A 21,599-nucleotide genomic window follows, 5' to 3' on the forward strand; every position below is an offset into this window, starting at 1 on the left:
GTTTTTCTGATTTTTTTTTCTTTTTTTCTTTTCTTAACTACTAATGTACAACAAACATGGGTTGCCTCCCAAGAAGCGCTTGGTTTACGTCGCTAGCTTGACATAGAATTTCGAGATCAAGTTGACAATAAAACGACACTAACCGCCTCATGGTTTTCCGTATCTCCATAGTAATGCTTCAAACACTGTCCATTCACCTTGAATACCTAGCCTAGATCATTCTCAAAAATTTCCACCGCTTCATGTGGAAACACAGTTTTGACAACAAACGACTATGACCATCTCGACTTCAATTTTCTAGGAAAAAGACGGAGACGAGAGTTGAACAAAAGAATTGTTGCCTCGGCACAAATTATTTAAGCACTAGACCCCTATCGTGTCATCTCCTGACTTTCTCCTTGTACATTTTGTTGTTCTCATATGCTTGAAGTCAGAACTCGTCGAGTTCATTCAATTGAAGCATTCTTTTCTTACCAGCTGCAGTAAGATCAAGGTTCAGTTTTTTCAAAGCCCGATATGCCTTGTGCTCTAGCTCCGCAGGCAAATGACATCCTTTACCATAAACCAACTGAAATGGTGACATGCCTAGTGGAATCTTGAATACTGTTCGATATGCCCAAATAGCTTCATCGAGCTTCAAAGACCAATCCTTTCTCGATGGACATACAACTTTCTCCAGAATTCACTCGATCTCTCTGTTAGACACCTCAGCTTGACCATTAGTCTGAGGATGGTAGGCTGTAGCAATGTGATGATTCACATTATATCTCTGCATTATAGCAGTGAACTTGCAATTTCAGAAATGCGATCCCTCGTCACTGATTATGACTCTTGGAGTTTTTTTTCTTTTCTCAACTACTAATGTACAACAAATATGGGTTGCCTCCCAAGAAGTGCTTCGTTTACAACACTAGCTTGACGTAGAATTCCGATATCAAGTTGACAATAAAACGACACTAACCGTCTCACGGTTTACCGTATCTCCATAGTAATACTTCAAACGCTGTCCATTCACCTTGAATGCCTGGCTTGGATCATTCTCAAAAATTTCCACCGCTCCATGTGGAAACACAGTTTTGACAACAAACAGCCCTGACCATCTCGACTTCAATTTTTCAGGAAAAAGACAGAGACGAGAGTTGAACAAAAGAACTTGTTGCCCCGGCACAAATGATTTAAACACTAGACCCCTATCGTTCCATCTCTTAACTTTCTCCTTGTACATTTTATTGTTCTCATATGCTTGAAGTCGGAACTCATCGAGTTCACTCAATTGAAGCATCCTTTTCTTACCAGCTGCAATCAGATCAAGGTTCAGTTTCTTCAAAGTCCAATATGCCTTGTGCTCTAGCTCCGTAGGCAAATGACATCCTTTACCATAAACCAATTGAAATGGTGACATGCCTAGCGGATTCTTGAATGTTGTTCGATATGCCCAAACAACTTCATCCAGCATCAAAGACCAATCTTTTCTCGATGGGCATACAACTTTCTCCAGAAATTGGTGGAGGAAGGTTTTCAATGACCCCCACCTTGGCTTTATCCACCTCAAGACCTTTACTAGAGACCTTGTGCTCAAGAATGATGCCCTGTTGCACCATAAAGTGCCATTTCTCCCAGTTGAGAACTAGATTGGTCTCAACACACCTTTTACAAACTGCACCAAGATTTTGCAAGCACTCGTCGAAAGAATCCCCGAACACAGAAAAATCATCCATGAACACCTCCAAATTCTAACCAAACATGTCAGAGAAGATGGCCATCATGCATCTCTGAAATGTGGCAGGTGAATTACATAACCCAAAAGAAACTCTTCGGAAGGCAAACATACCGAATGGACAAGTGAAGGTAGTCTTTTCCTGATCTTCTAGAGCGATGCAAATCTGATTATAACCCGAATAGCCATCCAGAAGACAGTAGTACTCATGTCTAGCCAACCTGTCAAGCATCTGATCAATAAAAGGAAGAGGGAAGTGATCTTTCCTCGTGGCTTTGTTTAGTTTCCTGTAATCTATGCAAACTCTCCTCCCCGTGACTGTTTGAGTAGGAGTGAGCTCATTCTTTTCATTAGCAACCATGGTGATGCCTCCTTTCTTCGGCACACATTAAACTGGGCTTACCCAAGAACTGCCAGAAATAGGATAGATGATCCCTGCATTTAGCCACTTGAGAATTTTCTTCTTCACAACCTCCTTCATGATCAGATTTAGCCTTATTTGTTGCTTAAAGGTCGGCTTAGTTCCTTCCTCTAACAGAATTTTATGCATGCAATAAGAAGGGTTGATTCCCTTAATATCTACTATAGTCTATCCAATTGCCGACTTGTACTCTCTTATAAATCTCAAGAACTTTTCCTCATCACTACCTGAAAGGTCAGATGCAATAATAACATGAAAAGTAGATGCATCACCTAAAAACGCATATCTCAAGTGTTCAGGAAAATATTTAAGCTCGGGTGTAGGAGTTTCCTCAATAGATGGCTTGAGACCCCTCCCCAAAGATTCAAAAGGCATATCCAGCCTTCTCTTCTAAGGAGAAGCATTCAAATACTGCAACTGCTCATCACCTTCATCATCTTCACTATCTGAATCCCCCATCAAGGCTTGCTCTAGGGCATCAGACCTTAGCATTTGATCAAGTTTTGAAGTAACCATAGAATCGACCAATTCCACTTTTAAGCACTCCTCTTCATCATTAGGGAATTTCATGGCATTGAAAACATTAAAGATCACATCATGATACTGTACTCGCATAGTGAGCTAACCCTTCTGCACATCAATCAAGGTTCGGCCAATAGCCAAGAATGGTCTTTCCAAGATTATGGGAATCTTTTTATCCTCTTAGAAATCAAGAATTACAAAGTCAGTAGGAAAGATGAGTTTTTCCACCTTGACCAAGACATCTTCCACAATGCCTCGTGGATATGTAATAGAACGATCGGCCAACTACAAGGACATATATGTAGGTTTTGGATCAGGTAAACCCAACTTCTTAAAGATAGAAAAATGAATCATATTGATGCTAGCTCCCAAATCACATAAACACATGTCGAACGACAAGTTTCCGATGGTGCATGGAATAGTGAAGCTTCCAGGATCTTTAAGCTTCAGAGGTAACTTATGTTGCAGCACAACACTGCATTCCTCTGTAAGTGCAACGGTCTCTAAGTTATCGAGCTTCACTTTCCGAGAGAGAATACCTTTCATAAACTTCGCATAGCTAGGCATCTGTTCAAGAGCTTCAGCGAAAGGTATGTTGATGTGATGTTTCTTGAAAACTTCCAAGAACTTAGCAAATTGCTTATCCAATTTCTGCTTCTGCAACCTTTTAGGAAAATGAGGTGGAGGATAGACATGTTTTTCCCTGTATTACCCTCATAAGGAGTGTTGATTAAAGATTTCTTCCTTGGTTCCACCTCGGCATCCTTCAGCACCTCTTCTTCAACCATAACTTCATTTTCAGAAACTTGAGATTTTTCAGGGCTTGCAACCTTCCCAGACCTCAATGTAATTGCCCTAACCTGCTCTTTTGCTTCCCTCTTGCCTGGAACTTTTGTGTCACTAGGGAGTGTACCAGGTTATCGATGCAACAAAGTATTGGCAATCTACCCAATTTGATTCTCCAGAGTCTTGATGGAAACCGCTTAGCTCTTGCACATGAACCTCAATTCCTCCAATTCAGATTTTTCATTAGATTGACTTTTACTTCCATGTGGTAGTTGTTGGAGTTGTTGTCTTGGTGCATATTGTGGTTGTTAAAAACCAGGAGGGTTGAATTGCTTTGCTGCATACTGCTGATAAGGCTCTTGCACCATATTCTGATTGTTGCTCCAGCTGAAGTTAGGATGATTGCGGTTGTTGGGATGATAAGTGGTTGGAACTGGATGCTGCGACCTCTGAAAGTTGCTTAACAACTGAGCTGATTTACTAGAAATAGCACACTGTTGAGTTTCATGCGCACCTACACAAAGCTCACAAACACTTGTGATCTGATTAACTCCATAATTATCCAAAAAATCCACCTTCATCGTTAAAGTCTTAAGCTGAGTAGCTATAGCAGTAGCTGTATCCACCTCCATGATTCTTGCTACCTTGCCTTGAGTTAGTCTCTGAGTTGGGTTCTGGTATTCATTAGCAGCCATCAGTTCAATCAACTCATAAGCTTCATCGTAGCTCTTAGCCCATAAGGCTCCACCTGATGCTGAATCGAGCATGGGTCTTGATTGTGCTCCCAAACCATTAGAAAAGTAATTGATGATCATCCAATCAGGCATTCCATAATGAGGACACTTCCTAAGCATTTCCTTGTAGCACTTCCAAGCCTCACACAAAGATTCTCCCGATTGCTGCACAAATTGAGTGAGAGCGTTTCTGATTAGAGCTGTCTTCGCCATATGGAAGAATTTAGTTAGAAATTTCTGAGCAAGATCCTCCCATGTGGTGATAGAACCTGCTGGTAGAGAATGTAACCAACACTTAGCTTTATCCCTCAGAGAGAATGGGAAAAGCCTCAGCTTTTCAAAAACATTGTTGAACTTGAAAGTGTCGCATATCTCGATGAAATCTCTAATGTACATGTTGGGATCTTTCGTTGGAGAACCCCCTAACTGGACAGACATCTGCACCATCTGAATCGTGCTAGACTTGATTTCAAAGGTGTTAGCCATAATGGCTGGTTTGATAATGCTAGACTGAATGTCATTGATATTTGGTTGAGAGTAATCCATCAAAGCCTTCAGATTCACTGCTTGAGCTCCCATTGTAATGATCGCTTCTTCTTCAACTTTCTCAACTTCTTCAACTACTTCCACTTCTTTCAGTGCTTCTTTACGAGATTGAGAACGTATTCGCATACACACCCTCTAGAGTACTGAAACACCAAAAAAGTAAACAAGTAAAATATCCGAGTCAGTGAACTTTAACAACCACTGATGTCAAGCACATAAACTAAACTAAATACCGAGTCCCCGGAAGCGGCGCCAAAAACTTGTTAGGGAGAAAACATGCGCTAAAATTACATGCAAGTATATGCGTTCGCAAGTAGTATAAGATATAAATCAGATTCATACGCACAAAGACACTTTTTAGTTAACTTAAGATTATGCACCTATGCAACAATGGTATGGTTATCGCTCAATGCAAAGATAATAACAAGTTGAGATGTTTATAAGTAAGATTAAACTAACATGCAATTAACTAAGAATAAAAGTGATTGAATTAACTAAATGAGACAAATATGGGATTCTAACTTCATTACTACTTCATTCAAAATCATTGTTCTTAACCTTAGCATGCAATGGTGATGACAACTAATCAGATAACACGAAACTAGTAAATGCCAACTTTCGTTATACGAATAACCTACTATCAGACATCCACAAAGGAGATATAAGCTGAATAGACACCAATTATGTTGAGACCCTATATGTCTATAGAATTTGTCAACATAAAGGTTTAATGAACAAGTTATCTATCATGATTAAATAAGGCAAGTAAGATGGTTAAAATTACCTACGAATCATGCATAATAATTACATGAACCTATGCTAGCATGGCAAGTTCTAAATCTCCAAATTCACTGTCGCTTCAATAGAGATTAACAAACTATCTTATATGTTCGTGACGCACATAAGACGAATACGCACAACCAATACTAGGATATCATACAATCGCCACACATTTAGGTATCATAATAATTGACCATAGAAATCCATAAGTAAATCCGTTAGAACTCCATGACAACGATTAGTTCATAACCGAACTCATCGTCACCATGGGTTCCAATGAAAGCATGGTACATAACTAAGATAAACTAGGTCTGAAATAACTGAATAATAATAACAAAGTACGTTAACAAGAGTATTAGGTTCAAATAACAAAGAAAACAAGCATCCAAGATTACAACTTAAGCAAAGAATCACAAGTAAAAATAAGATCTTCTTCTCCTTCGTTGTATTGTGCTATTAGGTCTTCTTGCTGCTATCTCCTTCCTCTTCTATACGAAAAACGTCTTTTAAAAATCTTTAAATACTAGCCCAACAAATCAGGAGTCCAGCAAATCAATCTTATAACAGAATCAGGATTCCTGAAATTCGACATAGTGCGGCCGCCCTGAGTTTCTGACAAATGGGCGCGACCGCTCCCAAGACTAGCGCGGCCGTCCTAACCTTCTGGAAAATCTGTTTTTTTTTTTTGCTTTCTTGACCTTCTCGTGCTGGTTTCTTGTGCGCAATCGACCGAGGTTCGATCCTAACACTCTTTTAAGCATAAAACATGTAATATCCATTCCTTCTTTCGAATATGCCCTGAAATGCAAAACACTACGAAAACACATCAAAAACACAAACATCTTGAGTACAAAACTCCAATTCGAGCCTTTACGAAGCATTTTAAGTGGATATAAATGTCACTTATGACCTGTGCGAGAAAGATATATCCACAATTAAGATAAATTTATCGAACGTTCATGGACCATTATTCTGTAACCACATCAAATCATTTTTTAATGGTACAACTGGAATATAGATGCCTTACTCTAGTTCTTTTATGTTAATTTCCATCATGAATTTCTATACGTATGCTATCTTAGTTTTCATATGATTTTTATATTTTTTCCCATAAAAATCCTTCCTTCTGACATAAGTTATACTTATTTACTTCCTTCTGAATATCTACTTCGAAAATAAAACCTTGATTTTCTTCGGTCTTTGCACTCGTGTAAGTCATTTGCTAATCGATGTTTTGATAACCTGTCATTTCTACCTCTCACAAATCTTATCAGATTACATAAAAAGGAAAGAAAATTACGCTCTTAAATGAAAGGATTTTTTAAAAATACGGTCAAAAATGAAAAAAATGGTCAAATTGTTATGAATTGATTGTTATATTCAAAGGTTAAATGGTAAAGTTACATGTAGGAGTAGAAAACTTGCAATTCATTTAATGTACTTGTTCCCTCCTTTGGCTATAAATAGCCAAATTCAGTAAGAAGCAAAATGTACCCGAGCATCTTCTCTGCTCTTTCTCCTTCTCAGCTCTCTCCGATTAATATAGTAGTTCTTTTAGTAGCTCTTTTATTGTGCTCTTTTATTGTCACTATAGCTAGTATTTTATAACATGTTATCAGCACGAAGCTCTGTCGAAACCGAGAAGGTATAATTTTAATTTAAATATACATATATATGAGTAGACGTGGTTACACCGTCTACATATAATTTAAATATATATATATATATATATATATATATATATATATATATATATATAACCGGAGTAGACATGGTTATACCCTCTACTAATAATTTGAATATATATGGCCGGTGCACCGCCTATTAAAATTATTTTATGGTACCATTTAATTTTGGGCAATACCTATTAGGGCAAAAACACGCACTAGAATTACACACAAGTATACGCGTTCGCAAGTAGTATAAGATATAAATCAGATTCGTACCCACAAAGACTCTTTTAGTTAACTTAAGATTATGCACCTATACAACAATGGTATGGCTATCGCTCAATGCTAAGAGAATAACAAGTTGAGATGTTTATAACTAAGATTAAACAAATATGCAATTAACTAAGAGATTTAAATGATTGAATTAACTATATGAGACAAATATGGGATTCTAACTTCATTAAATACTTTATTCAAAGTCATTGTTCTTAATCTTAGCATGCAATGGCGATGACAACTAATCAGATAACACGAAACTAGTAAATGCACACTTTCATTGTACGAATACCCTACTACCAGACATCCATAAAAAATATAGAAGCTGAATAGACACCAATTATGTTGAGACCCTATATGTCTATAGACTTTGACAACATATAGGTTTAATGTGCAAGTTATCTATCGTGATTACATAGGGCAAGTAAGATGGTTAAAATTACCTATGAATCATGCATAATAAATACATGATCCTATGCTAGCATGGCAAGTTCTAAACCTCTATATTCACTGTCACTTCAATAGAGATTAACATACTATCTTATAAGTTCGTGACGCTCATAAGACGAATAAGCACAACCAATACTAGGATATCATACAATCACCACATACTTAGGTATCAAATCAATTAACTATAGAAATCCATAAGTAAATCCGTTAAAACCCCACGATAATGATTAGTTCATAACTGAACTCATCGTCACCATGGGTTCCAATGAAAACATGGTAAATAAACTAAGATAAACTAGGTCTGAAATAACTGAATAAATATAAAAAAGTACGTTAACAAGAGTATTAGGTTCAAGCAACAAAGAAAACAAGCATCCAAGATTACAACTTTAGCAAATAATCACAAGTAAAAACTAGATCTTCTTCTCCTTCGTTGTGTTGTGCTATTAGGTCTTCTTGCTGCTCTCTCCTTGCTCTCCGTCATGAAAAATGCCTTTTAAAAGCCTTTAAATACCAGCCCAAAGCGACCAGAAGTCCAACAGATCAATCTTCTATTAGAATCAGGATTTCAGAAAATCGACCTAGCACGGCCGCCCCTAAGTACAGCGCGGCCACCCTGAGTACGACACGACCGCTCCCAAGTGTGGCGTGGCCGCCCTGAGCTTCTGGAAAAAACTGGAATTTCTTATTTTCTTGCCTTCAATTGCTGTTTTATTTCGCACAATCGACCGAGGCTCCATCCTAACACTCTTCTAAGCATAAATCCTGCAATATTCACTTCTTCTTTCGGATATGCCCTGAAATGCAAAATACTACAAAAATACATCAAATACACAAACAACTTGAGTATAAAATACCAATTTGAGCCTTTACGAAGCATTCTAAGTGGACATAAATGCCATTTATCACACCCCCAAACTTGAATCAATGCTTGTCCTCAAGCATAAACAGACACAAAAACAAGAAATAAAAATGCATGAATACAACTAACATGAATGCAATGATCCCCTCAGAATAACTAAACCAATCAATAAGCAACATCTCAAAGAATGCAATTATTCACACAAAGTTCAATCAAATCCCACAAATCAACTCACAAGCCAAAAACGTGCGTGTGTGTAATTGCTTAACAGATATACTCTCGAAACTAGATCAATAATCATAACTCACCTTTCATCAAGGCAATCACAAGGTTATAACAGAATAAACGATAAACATAAAATGACTGTCAACACTTCATTTTTTTTTATTAAAGTTATACAAGGATTCATGCTTTTATTGCTACACATAACAAAACACATATATGCTTATTTGATCGTGCAATGAGTGAGGTCCAAAAAAGACTTATGCAATAATACCCATGTATCGAGCGTTAGGTTAGCAGATCCCAGACTATAAAAGTCTTAGGTCACTAGGCACAAAGTCCCCTAGAACTTAATAACTCGAGTATTAAATAGGCCACTCGTGATCAATTATACATAACACATTTATGTTTCTTCTTCTTCTTTTTTTTCTTTTTTTCCACAATTTTTGAACGAGTGTGTTTCGCTCCATCTCGCTCAACTCTAGACTACTCATATAAATATGAGCCGACTACTAGCCATTTGACACCTAACACAACTAGCATTGATATCGAATGTTTTTTCCAATTTTAAAAATCCATGTTATTTCATCACTAAGAGAATATCATAAATTCTAGACATAAACAAACGATCAAACCTCGACAAACAAACAAGTCATGATCATTATCTTGCACTCAAGCAACCTATAAGACTTAGAAATTTTTTTCTTGTTTCTAGCATGCAAATTAATTCATTATGACTTAACATTCCTCTATATGCCATTACTACACTCGAATCAACATCGCAAATTAATCGAGAAAGTAACCTAAGGGATCATGATAATATGCAAATGCAACTATATGCAACATACTAACATGATAAAAAATACGCAAACAAAAACAAAAACAAATAACTACATAAAAAATATGCAAACTATATGAACTAACTATCATGAATATGCATCTATATGGACTCACATACATATATTCCTTAACTATCACCCCCAAACTTAAAAATTTCATTGTCCTCAGTGAAGGTAATATCAAGGAATCAAGGCATACCTACTCGGAAGCAGAATGATCATCACCCTCTACGGGTGAAGTGTCATTAGGCGGGTACACATGATCCTCTCCAAAAAATGGCCACTAAATGTCTACCCCCGTGGCTCTTAAAGCTGTACCCAATGCCTGAGTAAGATCCTGCGTAAACCTGCTCTGGATGTCATATATCGCATCCATCCGCCTCGTCAAACGCCTGTTCTGCGTCGAGCCTAAACCAGCAATATCCTCTGTCTACTGTTGCTGCTGCTGCGAGGAACTAGGCACACCCATCTGATGTCTCCATGCTGCTCTATGTGCCTAAGTCAAACCACCAGCATACGTCTGATCGGCTGGTTGGCCACCCGGTAAATGATCATAGGTGTACCCAAGTCCTTTCTTATCAGCTTTCCCACCATACCACTCTTGCATGCTCAAGATCGTTGAACTGTCAATGGGGGTGCTCGGTAAGTGAAGTTGCTCGTGTGCGGGCCAATGAACTTCGACCGCAACACAAAGCTTGGTCACAATCGAGGCATAAGGGATAGACCCTGTAGTGCTTCCACGTAAAACTCGTAAAATACCCTGATGAATAACAGAATCGAGATCCACATAATCTCCCTGCAAAATCCCCTATAACAACTTCGCAAGATCCACAGTCACATCATGCACATTAGAAGAAGGCATGATATTCGCACAAATAAAAGCATTCCAAGCACGAGCAAACCTGTTCATGCATGAAGCGAGGAAATTGAGATACTCATTCGATCCCCTCTTGAACTTCCAATGTGTATTTGGGATACACAGATTAGCCAAAATCAAATCCAAATCAAAGTCCTCCCCAGTCTTATTAACCCATTCCTCCTGAGTAGGCTGTCTCTCAGGCTGGTTGATAACCCTGCGAATAGCCTCCGGGTTGTAGTCCGCCGTCAACCCATGCACTACTGAATACCCATTCTCATCAGCCTTTGTGTTTGCATAGAACTCATGAACAATACTCATAGGCACAACCACTGGTGCCTCACAAAACAAAACCCATCCCATCTCCAGGATCATCTCGAGAAGCTTACCATCCTTACCCGAAGGAAGAAAACCCCTCTTCTTCGCTATCTGCTTAGTCAACAACCTTGTGTACTCCGCTTCTGCCCCCGGAGTAACAAATAATGGCCTCGTACCCCCAACACTCGAAGAATCGGTAGTGGCAGGGTTAGTGTTGCTGCTTACATGAGTGCGGGCTCTCTTTGGTGCCATTGGAATTGATAAAGTGAGATAAGAGAGGTATGTAGAGAGATTTAGGATTTTTGAGAATAAAAGTGATGGAGATGGATTTTGTTAGGCAATAAATAACACACAGAGGGGGGTGAATGTGTTTACTATTTTTGTGCTTTTCTTGAATGTTTATGGTTGAATAAAGTAAACTAAATCTTGTAATGAAATGTGTTCATGTAGAATTTAAGCTTGCAGAAAATAAAGAACACAGATCTTCGAAACTCACTTAATTTTATATTAAAATTAAGACTGTTTTGCTACAAAATTTCTAGGCTCTTTGTTGATAAAGAACTTAGCTTCTCCTTGAGAGTGTTACATGAAATTTGATCTAAATTGTTACAACTAACTAAGGACCAGTGTTAACTTTATAACTCAGTTAACTGCTGGTTTACATAGTGTGTAATAAGACATGCTATTAGTTTTTCTAAACTGTCACTTATTATTTCTATTTATAGAAAAGTAGATCTTCCATTTCTGTCTTAGCATATCATTAGCATCCCGTGTTCACTTTAATCTTCCTCTATCAGTTAATTGAAGGGTTTTTAGCACATAAACGCAACGAAAACATAAATTTAATCTTAAAAAAAACCAAAACACTCCGCAAGATCCATGCGAAAAAAATAATATTTAATTCGTAGTTCAGTGTGTTTACCTTAAGAAGCTTTACGTTAATGGAAATATGGAGGTCTTTAATAGCGATCCAAGAACGATGAACGGAGATCCTTAGCAGCTGCTCCTCAAGTGTAAAGCACTCCACCGGTATCCACCAAGAAAATGATGTAATGAAGGAGGAGGAGATGGAGAGAATTAGAGTTTTGTAAATCTTTTTGGTTTAGGCAAAAATAGGGTTTATAATAGTATATTTATAGGCAAAATTTTCAGCTGAAAATTTTCCCATAAAACATTATTATTATTACCAAGAACCTATTCAGTGAGTAGTTACCGTGCAATTAATTCCTTCTAGCCTGCAATGTCATGATTAAATACAAGGCATGGAACTTGTGTCAAGCCTATCTTATTTAATCACTTGCTTTCCTATTCACTATGCTTAGTTCTATTTAATGTAAATTAGAAACTCCTTTCTAATTTCATTCACTCTGGCCAGAGATTCCTGAACTAACATAAGTGGATCAGCATTGAACATTCTCTTCCTACACTGGAAGGGGTAGATCCTTTATTGATCATACACTATATTCGTGTACAAATTCCTATACCCAGTAGAGCCCTTATAATTATCCCTTGAGACTAAGAACTAAACCAAAGCATAGTTCAGTGTACACAAGATGACTATGATGATCTCAAGTCTAAGGATATTTGTACAACTATCACTATGTGAACAACTGCTGACACGTGAGTGAACTCCATCAGTTGTTCAGTTATGTGAGTCATGTTCAGTGAACTTATTCTATAATAAGCACTTACATACTAGCTATAGTGTCACCACACAAATGTCTATGAGAACAGACATCCTTCATAATGAAGCAAACATAGTATGTACCGATCTTTGCAGATTATTAATTACCAGTTAATAATCCTACGACCAGGAACTATTTAACTTTAGAGTTATCATCTTTTAGGTCTCATTATTACGATCTCATCACAATCCATAAAAAGCTTTACTCTAAACTGTGGTATATCTTATTTAAACATTTAAATAGATAGAGCCCGCAATAAAAACAAAACAAGCCTTTTATTAATATCAATGAAATCAAAACAGATTACATAAAAGTTATTCCTAAATCCTCATACATGATTGGACTTAGGACATATCTCTTTCAATCTCCCACTTGTACTAAAGCCAATCACTCTGGTATCTAATACCCATCTTGTCTTTATGACGATCAAAGTGACTCTGAGAAAGTGGCTTTGTGAGTGGGTCCGCTACGTTGTTATGTGTGTCAACTCTCTCGATGTTGACATCTCCTCTTTCAACAATCTGAATTGCACCACCATTCAGAGTAAACACGTATCCTGACATGGATTTGCTATCACTTTCTGATTGAAAACTAGAGTCAGTATAACCCTCTATTTTCAACTCAGATTCACCACCAAAAACAAGAAAAATGCCCTGAGTCCTTCGCAAGTACTTAAGGATGTTTTTCACTGCTTTCCAGTGGTCTTCACCTGGATTGGACTGATATATGCTCGTCACACTAATTGAATAAGCAACATCAAGCCTTGTACACAACATCGCGTACATGATAGATCCTATTACTGAAGCATAAGGAATCTTACTCATACATTCTCTTTCCTCATGTGTCTTATGAGACATTTTTTCGGAAAGGGACACTCCATGGCTCATCGGTATGAGACCTCTTTTGGAGTTTCCATGCTAAACCTTTTAAGCACTTTCTGGATGTATGTACCCTGGGTAAGACCTATCATTCTTCTAGATCTATCTCTATAGATCTTCATATCGAGAATGTAGGATGCTTCTCCCAAGTCCTTCATGGTGAAGTTCTTTGATAGCTATACTTTGACTGATTATAGCATCAGTATATCATTTCTTATAAGAAGTATGTCATCCACATACAATACAAGAAATGTTACCGCGCTCCCACTAACCTTCTTGTAGACACATGGTTCATCTATGTTTTTGATAAAACCAAACTCTTTGATTGTCTCATCAAAACGGATGTTCCATCTACGAGAAGCTTGCCTTAAACCATATATGGTTCGCAGCAGCTTACACACTAGGTGTTCATTTCACTTGGAAAAAAACCCTCTGGCTGTGTCATATACACTTCCTCCTCAAGTTCCCCATTGAGGAAGGCCGTTTTCACGTCCATTTGCCAGATCTCATAGTCGTAGTAAGCAGCAATCGCAAGCAAAATCCGAATTGATTTTAACAGGGCTACATGCGAAAAAGTTTCATCAAAGTCAATCCCTTGCCTTTGTTTGAATCCTTTTGCCACGAGCCTGGCCTTATAGGTCTCCACCTGGCCATCTGCTCCAATCTTTCTTTTGTATACCCACTTGCACCCAATAGGCTTAACACCTTCAGGCGCCTCAACCATAGTCCATACTTGGGTGGTATACATAGATTCCATTTCGAATTTCATGGCACTATGCCATTTCTCTGAGTCAACACTACTCATAGCCTCATTATAGATCACAGGGTTGTCATCATCAATGATTGACAACTCATTGTCATTCTCAATGACAAGGCCATAATACCTCTCAGGTTGGCGAGACACTCTCCCTGTCCTACGAATGGGCTGTTCCACAGAAGGTTGTTCAGTCTGAACAGGTGTTTCCACTTGATCCATATTAGTTTGTGCTTCTTGAACTTCATCAAGTTCAATTTTGCTCCCACTATTTCCTTCAAGGATAAACTCCTTTTCCAAGAAGGTAGCATGTTTGGAGATAAACACCCGATGATCGGTATAAAAGTAATACCCCAAAGTCTCTTTAGGATATCCCTCAAAATTACATTTTACGGATCGAGATTCCAGCTTATCTGGGTCAACTTTTTTGACATAAGCTGGACATCCCCAAATCTTAACGTGTTTAAGACTCGGTTTCCTTTCTTTCCATATCTCATATGGTGTTTGAGGAACAGATTTGGAAGGCACCTTATTCAGTAAATATGCTGAGGTTTCCAATGCATAACCCCATAGGAATACTGGAAGATTCACATAGCTCATCATGGACCGAACCATGTCTAACAAAGTTCAATTTCTCCTTTCAGATACCCCATTTAACTGTGGAGTATATGGAGGAGTCCACTGGGAGACTATACCATTTTCTTTGAGATAATCTAGAAACTCTCCATTCAAGTATTCACCACCTCGATCTGATCGAAGAGTTATAATACTGTGTTTGGTTTGTTTCTCCACTTCATGTTTATATTCATTGAACTTTTCAAAGGCTCCAGACTTGTGTTTCATCAAATACACATATCTGAATCCAGATCTATCATCTATGAAAGTAATGAAGTATGAAAATCCACCCATGGCTTGCATAGACATTGGTCCACATACATCTGTGTGTACCAATCCTAGCAAATCTGCAGCCCTCTCTCCATGTCCACTAAATGGAGATTTGGTCATTTTACCCAATAGACAAGACTCGCATGTAGGATATGATTCAAAATCAAAGGGGTCAAGTAACCCTTCCTTATGCAATATCCGCAGTCTATTTTCACTAATATGACCTAGTCTACAGTGCCATAAATAGGTCAGATTTTTATCATCTCGTTTTCTTTTATTAGTTTGTTCAATCTGAAGTAAATCATGCTCTACGTCACATACATACAGACCATTATTTAAAATGCCACGTCTAAAAAGAACATTATCTCTAAGGATAGAACATTCATTATTCTTAATAATAAATGAAAAACAATCCACATCCAACATAGGAATAGAAACAATATTCCTCATAATAGAGGGAACGTAATAACAATTATTCAAAATAATAGTCTTGCCCGTAGGCATATGTAAACTAAATGATCCTACAGATATGGCCGCAACCTTTGCTCCATTGCCCATACGTAGAATCACCTCATCTTTTTCAAGATTCCTACTTCCCTTTAGTCCTTGCAACGAATTGCAAATATGAGAACCACAGGCGGTATCTAATACCCAAGTAGAAATTTGACCTAGTGACATATTAACTTCGATCATGAACATGCCTAAATCAAAAGCGGTAGTCTTACTACCCTTCTTCTTCTTCAATTCTGTAAGGTAAACCTTGCAGTTCCTCTTCCAGTGCCCCAACTTGTTACAGTGAAAACAAACAGCTAAATTAGGACCAGTCAACTTGTGAGCATCTAGTATGCTCCGGAGTGATAGTGCAGAAGACATGACGAATATAGTAAATCTGTAAATGATAAACACATAACAACACTTAGCAAATATTCAATTTCATTTCAAAATACTATATGAATCGGGTCTTTATTCATAAGTGCCTCCCACTAGTTTATCTAATTTTTTCAACCCCTATGTGAAAATTAAGCATTCATAATGCTAGTGGGAATAGGGATCCTACATTCCATCACACAACCTTGGCTGTGGCACGAAATGTCATGTGATGTTCAATAGGCAGACAACTCTTATCAATTACATTTATGTTATTCCCTAATATAAGTTTAGCCTCTTGAATAATTGAGTCACGGCTGTGGCACGACAAACTCAATATTCTAAGTCAAGTCTAACCCAACATTTCATACAATTGAATCAGTCTCCAACGGCCCACGACTGTAGCACGTACCGACCTTTAGATTTTAATTCAATGTACACATCTCTATGTAATATACAAGTATTTCTTATTTCGAAATCAAAGCCCTCGGCTGTAGCACGAAACGACAATGATTTAAAAATAAGAACCACTTTCTACCATATTGGAAGGCTATGACCGACACAAGCCCGTTGTGTCATTGGCCAATTACTACTTGATATTATTTAATTTTAGAGGGATTATATTACGTTACAATCATAATCATATTATAAAGAGATTCTTCCTTTTAAATTTAATATTTCAAATCAATAATCGATAATCAGATGATTCCCAGATCGGGTGGAGCATTGTCAAGAGGCGTCACTTAATAACCCTTTCTTACAGATAGAAATCCGTTGTTTACAGAATCATCCTTTCTCTCAATATTGAAAATTCATATTCAATTACGTGTTTCATAAACACAAGAATCTCATGATCGTATTCATAATATTTATTGTTAAGGCAAGAAACGATTCCTATTCTAGATTTTCTAGAGCACACCTTATATTGATTTAAGTTCACCTAAATCTATCATCGCATGGTAAACATAGGCATATATCTCATATATATAATTAAATAAACAAGTAAATGTAAAGTGCAATAAAGTAAATGTGTTTGGTTATGGCCCCATCCTATGTGATCTTTATCAAGCTCATGATAAAGATCAAGGTCAATCTAATATGGTGATGGAAATAAATACAACTACTTATTACATAAGTCTTCTTCTTTGTTTAGACTTCTTGTATGCCTCGTCTTCTTCTTTGTATCACCTCCATTGGATAGCCTTCTTGAGTCTTCAATTACATTACATGATTGAAAGTAAAACTAATCTAATGAACTTACAAGAATAACTCGAGTTACATTCAAGATTTATGATTACAAAGATTGACGACATGCAAGTCGTATTTAAAACCAAAACCAAAACCATTACACTATGGTCGAAAGGCCATAACCATCCACCATGCTCATACAACACATAAAAGCATGTTATAACACATAATCTGATCTTAACATATCATATTATCCATGATCTAATCATAAAAAGAAAATATGACAAAATCAGAAAAATTAGAATCAAATCAGAAAAACAAGAATCACTATTTACGGGCAGCAAACGACGTCAAACACCTTATAGACGAGTCGTTGATAGAAATAGCTATCAATTTTGTTCAGACGCTCGTTTACCTATGGAATAGGATATTCGTTTGCGTAAATCGGACACCAGACCCAGATTTCAGCAAATCTGCAGCAGCCGATTCAGAATCCGTATCTAATATGATTCTCATAATTAGAACAAACATAAATTATGCATATATCAGTATATATACAGATTACATAATCATCTTATGATTATACAACTCACATGAATATCATATATTTAAAACCATACATATATAAGCATATTATATCAACATCAAATCATGGCGAATAACGTATATGCTAATATATCGAAAACAGTTAAACACATAAACGAATTAAAAACTTTTCGCAAGTAGCTCTGATGCCATTGAAGGGTTTTTAGCACATAAACGCAGCAAAAATGTAAATTTAATCTTAAAAAAAACCAAAACCCTCCGCAGGATTCGTGCGAAAAAAATAATATTTAATTCGTAGTTCAGTGTGTTTACCTTAAGAAGCTTTACGTTAATGGAAATATGGAGGTCTTTAATAGCGATCCAAAAATGATGAACGGAGATCCTTAGCAGCTGCTCCTCAAGTGTGAAGCACTCCACCGGTATCCGCCAAGAAAACGATGTAATGAAGGAGGAGGAGATGGAGATAATTAGGGTTTTGTAAATCTTTTTACTTTAGGCAAAAATAGGGTTTATAATAGTATATTTATAGGCAAAATTTTTAGCTGAAATTTTTTCCATAAAATATTATTATTATTAACCCTTTATTATTCTCACTAATAATTAAAACACCTTTTAATTATTAATCCTTTTTCTAAACTCTTTAGAAATAATTCTCCCACTTGATATAATTTCCAAAAATTAAATTCTTAATTAATAATATTAAGAACCTTTTCTTAATTAATTTATAATCAATTAAATCTTATTTAATCAATTATTAAATTTGCCAATTAATTATTTATTTCATAAATAAATAATTATCAGCCATTATTAATTAATTCCTCCACCATTAAATCATTCTCTTTTATGGTGTGACCCTGTAGGTTCAATATTAAGCCGGTAGTAGATATAAATAATAATAAAACTATTTTATCATTATTTATATAAATTCTCTAATTCATTAAATATGATTAATTAATTAATCATATTTATTCTACATCGTGAGGGATACTTCTCAACATATCGCGACTATCCGGATAATACGAATTCACTGCTTAGAATACCAAGAACCTATTCAGTGAGTAGTTACCGTATAATTAATTCCTTCTACCCTGCAATGTCACGATTAAATACAAGGCATGGAACTTGTGTCAAGCCTATCTTATTTAATCACTTGCTTTCTCATTCACTATGCTTAGTTCTATTTAATGTAAATTAGAAACTCCTTTCTAATTTCATTCACTCTGGCCAGAGATTCCTGAACTAACATAAGTGGATCAGCATTGAACATTCTCTTCCTACACTGGAAGGGGTAGATCCTTTATTGACCATACACTCTCTTCGTGTACAAATTCTTATACCCAGTAGAGCCCTTATAATTGTCCCTTGAGACTAAGAACTAAACCAAAGCATAGTTCAGTGTACACAAGATGACTATGATGATCTCAAGTCTAAGGATACTTGTACAACTATCACTATATGAACAACTGCTGACACGTGAGTGAACTCCATCAGTTGTTCATCTGTGTGAGTCATGTTCAGTGAACTTATTCTATAATAAGCACTTACATACTAGCTATAGTGTCACCACACAAATGTCTATGAGAACAGACATCCTTCATAATGAAGCAAGCATAGTATGTACCGATCTTTGCGGATTATTAATTACCAGTTAGTAATCCTACGACCAGGAACTATTTAAGTTTAGAGTTATCATCTTTTAGGTCTCATTATTATGATCTCATCACAATCCATAAAAAGCTTTACTCTAAACTTTGGTATATCTTATTTAAACATTTAAATAGATAGAGCCTGCAATAAAAACAAAACAAGCCTTTTATTAATATCAATGAAATCAAAACAGATTACATAAAAGTTATTCCTAAATCCTCATATATGATTGGACTTAGGACATATCTCTTTCAATCTTTACCATTGATCTTGCACATTCTTCAAGCTGCTTTTTGTAGACTTGCCAATCCAGCTGTTGGATTGTTTGTTGATTGTTTATCTTGGATATTGAACTGATCTGCAACTTTTTACTTTGAGATTGTACCTCGTGATCTCCAGTTTAGGTCTGTAGAACACTTGACATCTCGATAAATATATAGGCTTATCGAGATCTCTAGTACTCTATATTTAGTTTGGCTTGTAGAGGTCTTCAGTTCTCTATAAGAGAATTTAGGCTTGTCGAGACCTCTGGTCTTCACATCTTCACTTTGACTTATCGATAACTCTTAGTTCACTAGTAGCTTCTTGATTTGTCGATATCTTAGAGTTCTCTAGTCAAATTTAACTTGTCGATATCTCAAAGTTCTCTAGTCAAAATTTAACTTGTCGATGTCTCTGAGTTCTCTAGTGAATTTTTGAATTATCGATATCTCTAACTTCTCTAGTAGACTTAGACTTACTCAGAGTTCTCTAATGAATGTAGACTTGTCGATAACTCTGAGTTCTCTAGTGAAGAAATGACTTGTCGATATCTCCAACCTTCATGTCTTCTTGACTTGTCGATATCTCATTGAGTTCTCTAGTAGCTTTCCTGACTTCTCGATAAGCCATTCTGGAGTTCTCGAATGACTTCTCTATAATATTAAATCTGTGACTTGTAGAGATCTTGACTTAGAGTATTTTTCCTAAAACAGATTTATTCAACTCCAAGCTTCTTCATAATTATTCTGAGGCATGATCTTCTTGATCTTCTTCCAGATAGAATTCTTAGGCTTGATACTGTTTATAGAAAAAGACTCCAGTCTGTTCCTTTGACATTTTTTCAGACTTTAAATGTTATAAGTACAAAATACAAATTAAGATAACAATACAACTTACTTAGGGTTGGCCCCAAGCTTAGCTGATTACCAAAAATAACAGTTCATTAATCTCCTTAGATCAGATGTCCATTTGACTTGCTTCATACTTTGATCAGGGACACTAATGATATTGTTATCTTCAGTGATCTTTGACATCATCACTTATATATTACAATCTCCCCCAACTTGTTCATTATGGAATTATGCACAAGTTCTGATAGATGATGTCAAAACTCTAACTAAATGCAGAAGTTAATCTCTAAATACAGAAGCGCATAAGTTAATCTCCTCATCTTGTCTTCTTTTGTGAGTTACATTTAGATTTACTCTTCTCTCCCTTTATCAAGAAGAGGATATTATTGTCCTGAAACATCCATCCAGCTGTTTTGATAGATATATTCTCCCTCTTTTTGACATTATCTCCAGGTAGAAAGACCCAGCTAGATGCACATTGTTCAAGCTTTTGTCATTGTCCATTTAGAACACTATCTGCAGCTTCAAGCTTCAGTGATATCTGTAGTGATGATTTCATCAAGTAGAACAGGAGTTTTACTTAGATCTGCAGAAGAAGTCTGTCAGCAACAAAAGTCCTAAGCTCTCTGTTCTTTTGAATAAGTAGTCTCACTACTTCTCACTAAACTAGTGTCATGACTGTTAAGAGTCAGAGTTCCCTCACAAGGATTATTAAATCCAGATACTCATCTACCTCTCCTTTTTCTAGGAAGGATCCTTCCTCTCTTATTTTCTGGTTTTCTCTCAATCTTTTCTCTTATTTTCACATGAAAGGCTCAATTGTTGTTTGACTTACAGAAATAAGAGGTGGCTGAGAAGAGTTGTCTGTGATCATATGATTAGGGGTAATCCATATAGGTCTAATCATACTCATTTCATCAGAAGAGTGAATACCAGTTTGATGTTGTGAGGTGGATGGTTCATCAGAAACACCTGTGACTGGGGTCACAGTTTAACTCACAGATTGCTCTGTGGTTTTGACAGTGTGTTGTCCTCCAC

The 21,599-nt window shown here is 36.6% G+C and overlaps 1 non-coding gene across 1 annotated transcript; it reads left to right on the top strand.

The window, feature by feature from the left end:
* The first annotated feature begins 4,271 nt into the window (after positions 1-4,271).
* Positions 4,272-4,376, top strand: LOC141709201 (small nucleolar RNA R71). The gene has a single exon (XR_012569790.1). It is a non-coding gene; the product is annotated as a small nucleolar RNA R71 (small nucleolar RNA).
* The last annotated feature ends 17,223 nt before the right edge of the window (positions 4,377-21,599 follow it).

The sequence above is a fragment of the Apium graveolens genome, chromosome 2 (assembly GCF_009905375.1).
Source record: "Apium graveolens cultivar Ventura chromosome 2, ASM990537v1, whole genome shotgun sequence".
Lineage (NCBI taxonomy): Eukaryota > Viridiplantae > Streptophyta > Magnoliopsida > Apiales > Apiaceae > Apium > Apium graveolens.